Source organism: Leucoraja erinacea, chromosome 17 (genome assembly GCF_028641065.1).
Source record: "Leucoraja erinacea ecotype New England chromosome 17, Leri_hhj_1, whole genome shotgun sequence".
Classification (NCBI taxonomy): domain Eukaryota; kingdom Metazoa; phylum Chordata; class Chondrichthyes; order Rajiformes; family Rajidae; genus Leucoraja; species Leucoraja erinaceus.
Window position 1 is genome coordinate 4,271,565 of NC_073393.1, and position 12,890 is coordinate 4,284,454.

The window sequence follows — 12,890 nt, forward strand, 5'->3', positions numbered from 1 at the left end:
GCACCCTTGGTTCCAGAGCCTCGCTAGATTATCCATTTTGCCAGACCAACAGAGGCCACGAAATAATAAATCAATACACCTCATTGTTAACTGGAAAGTTCACGGCGGTCACGGTGGCGCAGCGATAGAGTTGCTGCCTTACAGCGGATGCAGCGCCGGAAACCCGGGTTCGATCCTGACTACGGGTGCTGTCTGTACGGAGTTTGCACGTTCTCCCCGTGACCTGCGTGGGTTTTCTCCGAGATCTTCGGTTTCCTCCCACACTCCAAAGACGTACAGGTTTGTAGGTCAATTGGCTTGGTAAATGTAAAAATTGTCCGTAGTGGCAGTAGGGTAGTGTTAATGCGCGGGGATCGCTGGTCGGCGCGGACCCGGTGGGCCAAAGGGCCGGTTTCCGTGCTGTATCTCTAAACTAAACTAAACCTCTGACCCGCTAATTATACACCTCCCTTGTCTCCAAAGCACCTCTGACTGCTAGAAACTTAAATGAGGAATTAACAATTAACGAAGAAGTAAACGATTAACACTTTCAGGAGGGAGGTATGCTTCGTAAAACAGCGTGCGCTAAATGCAAACGCTCTCGTGATTTTGTCCGGATTAATGGAGGTGCAGGGCCATCAGCTGCCGGAAAATCAGTTGTGAACCTTCAATACACTTCCTTTAACAATTGTCTAATATTGTAAATACAATTATTCAGCACTATTGGTCATAATCACAGGGATTTACTTATTTTGAAATGCACTTGACAAAATCAGTTAGAGTGGAGATATTTTGGATTGAAGGTCAAATTAAAAATGCAATTGAACTTTCCAGGTAATACTGAGGTGGCCTTTGTTAATAATCATAGATAACCTATATACGGGCACACAAGTAGGTCATTGATAGATCCCAGAATGGTAATTTTCCAAATTCAGGAAGGTATTTATATAACTTTATCAAAATGTAATCGCATTTAATTTAACAGTTATTATATTTGCTCCCTGCCTTATCGTAATAGGAAGATAAAATTAAAAAAAACAAGCTGCTATTGCAATAGTGTTATTAATTTACTCTCTATCCTACACAAGTTTGTGGCTTGCAGAAATTTATTACAAAACCTCCATACTGAGTGCCACGGTGGCACAGCGGTAGAGTTGCTGCCTCACGGTGCCAGTGACCCGGGTTCTATCCCCACTACGGGTGCTGTCAGTACGGAGTTTGTACATTCTCCCCGTGACCACGTGGTTTTCTCCGGATGCTCCGGTTTCTACCTATACTGTAAAGACGTGCAGGTTTGTAGGTTAATTGGCTTGGTATAAATGTAAAATTGTCCCTAGTGTGTGCAGATAGTGTTAGTGTGCGGGGATCGCAGGTCAGTGCAGACTTGGTGGGCACAAGGGCCTGTTTCCGCGCTGTATCTCTAAACTAAACTGTCCTCTATTTGCAGAGCCCTGCTTAGTGTCACAACCTATGATTATTCTGAAGAACAAGTCTGAAGAAGGATCTCGACCCGTAACGTCACCCATTCCTTCTCTCCAGAGATGCTGCCTGTCCCGCTGAGTTACTCCAGTATTTTGCGTCTACCCGTGGTGCAAACCAGCATCTGCTGTAACCTCCTACACTATAATTATTCTAACTTGGGCCATGGAAAACAGATGAGTAGGAAGGAACTGCGTATGCTGGTTTACACTGAAGATGGACACAAAATGCTGGAGTAACTCAAGCATCTCTGGAGAGAAGGAATGGGTGACATTTCGGGTCAGGACCCTTCTTCAGATGAACAAAGGGACAAAACCGACAGAGCGATCGCGTAACTCACATCACTGGCAGCGCACAAATTAAAAGTGAGTTTTGCTGGATTCTCTCTCCGCTACGGCTGGCATCAGTAACGCTGCCCAGGAGAGCTGCTCACGTGTACGTTCAAGACTGATTGTAGCAAGGACATTAAGCTTAAAGGCACCCAAGAAAACAAGAAATAAAGGCATCTTACAGTAATTAACAGGGTTCTCCCCAGGACCCTTTTTCATCCATTTAATTTGCATCGGCACCTTCTGCTTCAATGCTAATTCAAAAGTACTTTAATTGGATACTTAGGAAAAAAAAATGCAGAAAGTTCCATCATTTCCAGTCAGTCTCCACAGACATTTCCAAAAGGTACACCCCGCTTGTTCATAATAAATGTAGCCAGACACATCTAATAATGACCTCCTCGCTAATGAAAAAGCATTGTTGTTGCTGTAATTAACCACATGAAGATTTAAGTGCAAGGAAATTAAATCTATTTACACACGGTAATCTTGTTGATGAAGCTAAAGCTATGCAGGGGAACTCTTAATTAACCCTGAAGTGTTTGATGTTGCTTTCCATTGCATTTCTCCTTATACGGAGGACTGGAAATGCATGTTAATGCACTATTTGCTCTCTTAGAAAAACAAACCCACCTGCCATATTATTTATAATAATAATAATAACTTTATTTATATAGCACTTTTCATGCAATTGAATGCAACCCAAAGTGCTTTCCATACACACACACACAAACAGGTCTAAACATAAATACCATTTAAAAACAGTAAGAACATAGGCAGTTAATAGCATAAAAAGCAGATTTATATAAAAATATAAAATATAAAATATGAAAATATATACTAAATAGGCCAAGCCTTCCTTATCCGGAGGCAGCCTGGTCCAGAGTTGCCAAAGAACATTAGTGAGGGCACAAGTGTGGAAGATGTCGACAGTGTCTGAAGTGTAAGACTATTTTTAAACTCCTTCACAATATCTAGCTCGCTCATCATTGAAAGAATATACATTATCCTTTGAGAGACACAAAATGCTGGAGTAACTCAGCGGGTCAGGCAGCATCTCTGGAGAGAAGGAATGGGTGACGTTTCGGGTCGAGGCCCTTCTTCAGAATAAAGACTGTCTAGTTACTGTGAGATTTGAACCCTATCATAGTCATACTGCACGGATACAGGCCCTTCAGCCCAACTTGCCCATGCCAACCAAGATGCTTCATCTACACTACCCCAGCTGCCCGCGTTTGGCCAATTTTCCTCGAAACATTGTGTAGGATGGAACTGCAGATGCTGCTTTATACCGAAGATAGGCACAAAGTACTGGAGTAACTCAGTGGATCAGATAGCATATCTGGACAAAAAGGATGGGCAACGTTTCAGGTGAGGTCTGGAGAAAGGTCCCGACCCAAAACATCAACCATCCTACTTCTCCAGAGAAGCTGCCTGACCTGCTGAGTTACTCCAGCATTTTGTGTCTATCAAAGGGTAAAGAATGTGTAGGGAAGAACTGCAGATGCTGGTTTATAACGAAGATAGACACAAAATGCTGGAGTAACTCAGCAGGACGGGCAGCATCTCTGGAGAGGAGGAATGGGTGACGTTTGGGGTCTCGACCCCAAACGTCACCCATTCCTTCTCTCCAGAGATGCTGCCCGTCCCGCTGAGTAACTCCAGCATTTTGTGTCTCTCAAAGGATGAAGTGTGTTCTTTAAATGATGAAAGAGCTAGTTTGTGAAGGAGCGGAGTGATTTGGGGTTCAAAGAACTAGAGAGGCAGAGGGTTCAAGATTCTCTGAGACCTGTATAAAAATTTAAAAACTAAAGGAATCCTTGTCTTCATCTCAAGAGGACCAATTTACCAACAGGGTAGAAGTTAAAGTTGCATTAAGCTCAGTTTAGACTGCATCTGAAATACAGTGTTTAGTTCTGGGATTTGCAACTTAGGAAAAACAAATTGATTTTGGAAAGGGTTCAGCAGGGATCGCGAGAATGCTACCCAGGTGAGAAGGGTTTAATTGTAAAGCAAAGTTGCAACAAACTAGCGTGTGTGGAACAATTAAAAATATAAAAATTATTGTACGATTATGCCATGGCATACAAGACTAAAGGTCATGGGCTGGGAACTGGACTTAGTGTAGGTGCGTGAAGGCCAGTAGGGACATGAGAGACCAATGCTGGGGTGAGGCCACACGCTAATTGGAGGAACAGAACCTCATATTTCGCTCTGGTAACTTACAACACAGCGGTATGAACATCAAATTCATTAATTTTAAGTAACTTCTACCTACATTCCCCTCCCCTCCGCCCCCCTCCATGTTATACCAATTCCACAATTCGCCACAAGTCCGAAGAAGGGTCTCGACCCGAAACGTCTCCTATTCCTTTTCTCCAGAGATGCTGCCTGTCCCGCTGAGTTACTGCAGCTTTTTGGTGTCTATCCACAATTCTCCACATTGTTTCTCTCTCGGGATCACATCTGCCCTGATCAACAATGGATCTATCAGGCACCGCCAAGCCCAAGGTCATTTGGGACCGGCTCTGGTCTTTTCCCGCCTCCAGATCCTCACCCCACTCTCACCCTCTTATTTTCAGCCTGAAGAAGTGACTCCACCAAGTGAAACATCCCCCATCCTTTCTCTCCAGCGGTGTTGCCTGACCCACAGTTACTCCAGACTTTGTGTCTATCTTTTATAGACTAAAGGACCTGCCTCCATACTGTATGGCTCTATGCTTCTAGATTTGGGCACAATGCCTCCACAATCCTTATTACTAGTTAATTGTATTGTGATGAAATGTAACCGGAGGCCTATATCCCCAATGTCCACATGCCTCGATTCCCTTAGTGTTAAAAATCATTAAATCTTAGTCTTTAATATCCACAAAAATCGCATATTCACAGTTCTCCAGAGCAGATCATTTCCATGACAATCAGCATGTTGCATCAAGAAATTCCCCCTCCTTTGATACTTCAGATTCAGTTTAGTCTATTGTCACATGTACCGAGGTACAGTGAAATGTTTTTGTTGCGTGCTAACCAGTCAGCGGAAAGACTATACATGATTAAACCCCTTTTTCACGGGGCGACTTGACGCAAGAGGTAACCAGAGTTTAACATCGTGGGAACCTCGTGCGATAACAGTACGGCATTCGTGGACCACCGTGGCGCTAACGGCAGGTAATCGTGTAACTTGGGTACTCTGGAGAAAATTCAAGTAAGCTGAATTTCTCCAAGAGTGACGTACACTTGTGGTTGAGCATTGCAACATTTTATGAACGTAGTGGCCAGTGCGATATCCGTAGTAACTCTTGCGGTTACCGTGGGAACTCCTGCGAACGGTAAACACGGAAGCTGGACAGAGGGGACAGAAGGTGAGTAAAAAAGGTGTTCTCAATGTTGCCAATGGAACATGTGTCCATCGAGGACGTCCCACCTCATTGTCATTGTTGGAGAATCTTTTTAACCAGGAACACCAGAGATGGCTCCCAGAAAAGCTCAAAGAAAGGGGGTAAAGCGTGTCAGAAAGGTTTTTGCCATGCAGGAGAATGAGGAGGAGACGCAGCAAGAGAGACAGGTGGAGAGGCAACAGGAGATGCCAGAGATAACACTGCCTGTGGGCTCCTTGGAGCAGGGAGAGGGTGAGCAAGGTGGATTTTAGATTGCCTCCCCAGTAGCCGTTGTAGGAATAGCCTCTACAGACGCTTATGTAAAGAGAAGATGGCAGAAGGTAAGGCCATATAACTTCTCCAGGGAACAAGAGGGGGAACTTGTAGAATGGTACCAATTTAACGAGATTCTTTACGATAAATCCAGAGAGGGTTATAGAAACAGGGAGAGAAAACGGAACTTGCTGGAGACGAAGGCTGCGGAGTATCCCGGGTGCTCATGTGAGTATATATAACGATATATCAGTTCATCAACAGGAGAACCATTTAATGTTATCCAAGATTTAAAAACATACAATGCTATAGATGCAAAAGTGCTGTTTTTGCAGTTAACTTAAACTTCTCTTATAAGTCTGTCTGTGCCCTGCAGCTGCAAAGTAAAAAAGTCGCAGACAGCTTTTACACCCTCTGTGTTTGAGGTTGGAATCATGTCTCTAAGTGCCATAAAATAAATTATGACATCATTTGTGCCACGTGATGGTTTAATTGCACTTGACAGTTTACAATGTTCATTCAAGATTTAACGGGAAAGCTCGGGAGATGGACAGGTCACTCGCACAAATAACAGAAATGTCGAGTACCGTGGGAACTCTTTGTCTACCCCCCTGTTATATCGTATGATATCGTGCTAGACCACGACCACTTCACTCTGGTCACATCTTGCGTCAAGTCGCCCCGTGAAAAAGCCCCATTACAATCGAGCTTTTCACAGTAAGGGAATAATGTTTAGTGCAGGATAAGTCCGATCAAGGATAGTCCGAGGTTCACCAATGAGGTAGATAGTAGTTCAGCGCTGCTCTCTGGTTGACGTAGGATGGTTCAGTTGCCTGATAACAGCCGGGAAGAAACTGTCCCTGAATATGGAGGTGTGCGTTTTTTCACACTTCTTTTGCCCGATGGGAGAGGGAAGGAGAGGGTGTGGCCAGGGTGCCATTTACGTGCCTAATCTATCCACCTGAGATCATAGACTCTAATTCCACAGTGAAACTGCAAACAATATTCTGGGAAGTAAAGGAAACATTCAGCAGGTCAGGCAGCATCTGTGGAAAGAGAAACAGAGTTAACGTTTCAGGCTGAAGACCCTTCGTCAGAGCTCTAATTCTGATGAAAAGTTTTTAGACCCAAATCGTTAATTCCTTTTGCTATTTCTACAGACATTGCCTGACCTACTCAATGCTTCCAGCATTTTCAGCTTTTACTTCAAGTTTCCAGCAATTTTTAAATATTTCAAGTTGACCCCAGAACCTGTGCAAGCCCCAGCGAGGCGCAGAGGTCAATGCGATGTAGCGATCATCTCAGACAACCCATTGTATTCACACATCTGATTACACACTCAGTGAGGCCCTATTCTCTAGTCATAGGGGCTCTTCGTAAGACATTGGAGCAGAATGAGGCCATTCGGCCCATTGAGTCTACTCCTCCATTCAATCTTGGCTGATCTATTTTTCACTCTCCACCCCATTCTCCTGCCTTCTCCCCATAACCCCTGACACCCTTATTATTCAAGAATATATCAATCTCCGCCTTAAAAATTCCTTCGGCCCACCGAATCCACGCCGGCCACCAATCATCCGTCCACACTAGTTCTATGTTATCTCAGTTTCACTAATTTGCTAATTCCCTCGCTAAATACAAACAGAAAAACAAGGAACTGCAGATGCTGGTTTACACAAATGGTCACAAACTGATAGAGTAACTCAGCAGGTGAGACAGCATCTGTGGAGAACATGGATCGGTGAGATTCTGAAACTTTACCCATCCATGTACTCCAGCGATGCTATCTGACCCACTGAGCTACTCCAGCATTTTGTGTCTTTTCAAATACAAACAATCATATTTCATGTGCATGAAGGAACCGCAGATGCTGGTTTAAACCATGGGCACAAAATGCTGGAGTAACTCAGCGGGACAGGCAGAATCTCCGGATAGAAGGAATGGGTGACGTTTCGGGGTCGAGACCCTTCTGATTACATTTTGGTTTAAACAGCGAATACGATCATTAACGCACAAAAGGTTGTGCCAAGTATGAAACAGATACACTTGCTCGTGAAACCAGTGTAAAGGGCCTGTCCCACCAGCATGCGATTGCATGCGTCTAGCGCCATCAAACGGAAGCGGAGTTCGCACGAAGTCCGCGGTAAGTACGCGCAAAGTTCGCGCGTGACATAATTTACTTCATACTCACCAATCAGCTGGCCAGGAGGCGGGCCGACTGAATTTGGCCGCCGCGCGGCGTCGGGCGGTGACGTCATCGCGTAACGCAACGCGCTAACAGTACGCCGTCAAGACGCTGCGTACGACGTCAAGGCGCTGCGTATGCCATCGAGACGCTGCGTACGCCCTCAATGCGCCTGCGGGCCGACAGGCCGTTGGCACGCGAAGATTTCAGACAGTGCGGGATTTTCGGAGCCCAGCGCGATGTCGGGACCACAACTCCATACTCCTCCGCGCTTGGCAGTGGGACCGGCCCCGCGCGGCCGTACGCCTCAAGCATCCACGTTTGGTCGCGCTAGACGCATGCAAGTGGGACAGGCCCTTAAGTGTACAATTCACTTCAATGTAGTCCCACAGTTGACTCCGCAAGCATAGATGCCTAAATATGCACATTTTAACTCCCACTCATATAATAATGGACCCAATAGAACCTGATATTGTAAAAGTAAAAAGCACACACACGAGTCATACGCACAATGTTAATTGAAATCACACTGATAAATAACTATGTGCACAATTTTTATTTTAGTTTTCAATGCCTCAAAAGAAGGTGTCATTTAACTAAGAAGTCATTGACCCCTAATGACCAGAGACAACCCAGGGTAGACAATAGAAGCCATTCAAGGGGTGTTAGCCATGCATCAAGCCGAAAGACATCTCGCAGTTACAGCAGTGTCTTTCTCCACATCCCTTTGTTACAACTTTTCTCTAGTAGCAACTTCACACAGACACACACATCAGAAGTTTTAAAATCCCACACGATATCCAGAATTGGTGCTCGCGCAAGGTTCCTTGCCCCCCCCCCCCCCCCCCCCTCCCCAGTGATCTCCGAGCAGCAAATGCTGACTTGAATGCTGATGCCGAGTTAGGTTACGGCAAGGTAAACCTGCTCAAGCCTCAGTGAGCAAGCATCAAGGCAGTCACACGCAAACTGGTGGAAACAGCACCTCGTATTCCGCTTGGGTAGCTTACAACCCAAACAGTGTAGGAGGGAACTGCAGATGCTGGTTTAAACTGAAGAAAGACACAAAAAGCTGGAGTAACTCAGTGGGACAGGCAGCATCTCTGGAGAGAAGGAATGGGTGACTTTTGGGGTCGAGACTCAACCCCAAAAGTCACCTATTCCTTCTCTCCAGGGAAGCTGCCTGTCCCGCTGAGTTACTCCAGCTTTTTGTGTCTATCGTCGGTTAAAACCCAACATTGAATTCCCCATATTTGGTAAACTCTAACAATGCCCCCCTCCCTTCGCCTCCACTTTCTCCCCCACATTCCAAAAGACAATAGACAATAGTTGCAGGAGGAGGCCATTCGGCCCTTCGAGCCATTCAATGTAATCACGGCTGATCATCCACAATCAATACCCCGTTCCTGCCTTCCCCCCATATCCCCCGGCTCCACTATCTTTAAGAGCCCTATCTAGCTCTCTCTTGAAAGTATCCAGAGAACCGGCCTCCACCTCCCTCTGAGGCAGAGAATTCCACAGACTCCCCACTCTCTGTGAGAAAAAGTGTTTCCCTGTCTCCGTTCTAAATGGCTTACCCCTTTTTCTTAAACTGTGGCCCCTGGTTCTGGACTTCCCCAACATCAGGAACATGTTTCCTGCCTCTAGCATGTCCAAGCCCTTAACAATGCTGGATAGAAGTATACAGGTGCACAACCTTTTATCCGAAAGCCTTGGGACCAGACACTTTTCGTAATTCGGAATTTTTCGGCTATCGGAATGGAAGATTTTTAGCGTAGATTTTAACGGCTGGCTCAGTGGTAGAGTGCTCAGCTCATATCCGCAAGGTCGCGTGTTTGCGCCTCGATCCCGGCAGTTACTCGATCGCGAGTTTGAGTCTTCAATGTAGTTTTTTCTTGCAGAATAGGAGAGAATAGGGAGGGTTAGGCTGGGATCATTCTCTGCGAGATGATCTTAGTGCAGGAGACAAGTGTAGGAGAGGTGTACTGACTGTGTGGGCAGAACTTTGGAAGTGATTGCACACCATTCTCAAAGGTCGCTGTGTCTCGATACCCCCCTCCCACTCCAACTACAGAGGAACCCGCTCCCCGATGGGCCGCTACGGCAACAAGTGGCAGTTCGCCCACAGCCCGAGCTGCGCCCCCTCATCCGCACCCGGGTTCCTCTGGAGTTGGAACGGGGCTGGGCTAGAGTTGCTGCTGGCTGTGGGTCTCTGGGATCTCCGTGCTTGCAGTGGGCCTGGGGGTCAGTGTCCCGTTAGTCCTGACGTCTCCGGTGACTGGCACTGACCTGCTGGCATCGCCGATGTGAAGACAGTGCAAAGCCCCCGCGCCGGTGCAATGGGCGGGGAGCTGGAGAGGGGAGGGAAGGGGTCACACACATGGCCTGGAAGCAGAGGGGTGTAGGTGGGGTGAAACTGAAGGGAGCGACAATCTGCTGTTGCCTGCCCGCTGAGTTAAAACGTTCCCACGGTAGACTCACGATACACTGTGTATCTTGAGTGTACCGTGGGAACTTTTTAACTCAGCGGGCAGGCAGCAGCAGATTGTCAATTATTAACCCTCCTGCGCAATATACCCTCACCTTCTCTTTTATGAATGGGGATTTAGTTCCCCTTTCTTCGAGGACCGACCCGAGGTTCCGCTGTCACCTCTGCGGGCCGCCCGTCTTGGTGAACGTCTTCAAGGACCGAAAAAATGTCCGCTATTCGGAGCTTTTCGTTATTTGGAATTTCGGATAAAAGGTTGTGCACCTATATAAAATTCCACAGACTCACAACTCTCTGTGTGAGAGTTCCCTCCCAGACTCGCACCTATTTCTACCCCCTGCTCCCCCGCATTCCTTCCCCTGGCTTCACAATTAGCGTCTCTTCAATCCCTTTGTCTCACATCTTCTGTTTCAATCTCTGGCCTTTGTTCCAACCATCTGCCTATCAACGCCCGCGCGCTCGCCTGTGTTCACTGATTACCTGCCACGCTTTGTGCTGCCTCTAGAGAAACAAGGACCTGCAGATGCTGGTTTATACCAAAGATAGACACAAAGTGCTGGAGTAACTCAGCAGATCAGGCAGTATCTCCAGAGAAGAAAAAAAAAAGGATGGGTAACGTTTCACGTCGGGTCCCTTCTTCAAAATGGTGGAAGGGTCCTGATCCGCAACATCACACATCCTTGTTACTTCAGAGATGCTGCCTGACCCGTTGAGTTACTCAAGCACTTTGTGTCTATCTTTCTCTTGGCTTGTCTCTCTTCCAGCTTTCTTCCCCCTACCTCCCCCTCCACCCCCCCAACGCGACATCCTCTCTCAGACAATCAATAAGAAAGATCCCGACCCAACACATCATCTATCCATGTTCTCCAGGATTGCTGTTTGACCCTCTGAGTTACGCCAGCACTTTGGGTCTTTTTTACGATACGAGGGAAATTGATCAAACCAGGAGGGAAATTGATCAAACCAGCATCTGCAGTTCCTTGTTTCTACATTAAGACTACTTGCTCCTCTAATATTGTGAAGGTATTCAGCTGCAACATCAACACAGCACATGGCATGCCAATGAGCAAACTGCTGGAAGAACTCATCAGGTCAGGCAGTATCTGTGGAAGCAGAGGGATAGTCAACATTTTGGATTGAGTCCCAGTCGTGACTCCTGATGTAGGGTTTTGACCCGAAAGGTCAGCTATTCTTCTGCCTCCACAGATGCTGCCAGTCCCGTCGAGTTCCTCCAGCAGGTTGACTTTTGCTCCATATTCCAGAATCTGCAGTCTCTCTTTTGTCTCTCTCCATATGAAATGTCAATATTAGTTATACATCTGCACAAGTCCTTAACTGGATATAGTATCTCAGCGTGCATCTCTAGATAAATAGCTGCCACACCAAAATCAGAATGGTGTACATAGATACAAGGCAACTGCAAAGAAAGACACAAAGTGCTGGAGTAATTCAGCAGGTCAGGGGCATCTCTGGAGAACATGGCAGCACGGTGGCGCAGCGGTAGAGTTGCTGCCTCACAGCGCCAGACACTAGGGTTCGATCCTGAGTACGGGTGCTTGTCTGCACGGAGTTTGTACGTTCTTCCTGCGACCTGCGTGGGTTTTCTCCGGGTGTTCCGGTTTTCTCCCACACTCCAAAGACGCACTGGTTTGCAGACTAATTGGCTTGTTATAATTGTAAATGGTCCCCAGTGTGTGTAGGATAGTGTAAGTGTGTGGGAATCGCTGGTCGGTGTTTCCATGCTGTATCTCTAGACTGCACGACACAAAACATGAATAGGTGACGTTTCGGGTTGGGACCCTTCTTCAGCACTTTGTGTATTATTTTGTAAACCAGCATCTGCAGTCCTTCGTTGCTCCAACACTATTCCAGTGTGAGAGGAGAATATGCATCTATGGGTTTTTTTCCCTACAGTTAATCCACCTTAATGGCATACGTGTCAAATCAGATTTCAGATAATAATTTCTGATATGTCCACGTTTCATTGTTTGCACTAAAATATTAAAGCACAACCACGTGTTGCACTCTTTCAACAAAGTTGGAATGGTTTTATACAGCTTCACTGAAAAAAATCCCAGAGTGTCTAAATTTTTTGAATTTCAAATCATCACATCCTCACTTACTATTCAGGAGATCAAATTATTCTATTGGTACTGTCAACCAGGTTAGCTAACATCACAGGTTCTCAGGTTCCAAGTTAATGCAGTAAAGAAACTTAATTCTCTTAAAACTGGAGCCAAGCTAACTTTCAATAAGGTAGGCAAAAGTGCTGGAGAAACTCAGCGGGTGCAGCAGCATCTATGGAGTGAAGGAAATAGGCAACGTTTCAGGCCGAAACCTTGAAGAACCCGCTGAGTTTCTCCAGCACTTTTGTCTACCTTCGATTTTCCAGCATCTGCAGTTCCTTCTTAAAAACTAACTTTCAATAACACTTTTTTGAAAAGGAACAGGTTAGTACCAATCCTGCCACGAGACAGCTATACAAACGTTATCAATTTATCGATTAAACTGTCAAGTTAATGAACTAAAGGGCCTGTCCCACTTGCGCAATTTTTTCGGCGACTGCCGGCACCCGGCAGTGGGACAGGCCCTTTAAGCTAACTCAGATGCTGCCTGTACTAGAGCTGCAAGGAGAGGTTGGATAAACTTGCATTGTTTTCTCTGGAACTTCAGAGGTTGAGGGGAGACTTGATCAAAGCATATAAAATGATGCAAGGCACAGATAGAGTAGACAATAGACAATAGATGCAGGAGTAGGCCATTCGGCCCTTCGAGCCAGCACCGCC

The 12,890-nt window shown here is 46.1% G+C and overlaps 1 protein-coding gene across 3 annotated transcripts in view; it reads right to left on the reverse strand.

The window, feature by feature from the left end:
* znf423 (zinc finger protein 423) overlaps positions 1-12,890 on the reverse strand; it is a 356,073-nt gene that overhangs the window by 285,683 nt on the left and 57,500 nt on the right. The window lies entirely within an intron of this gene.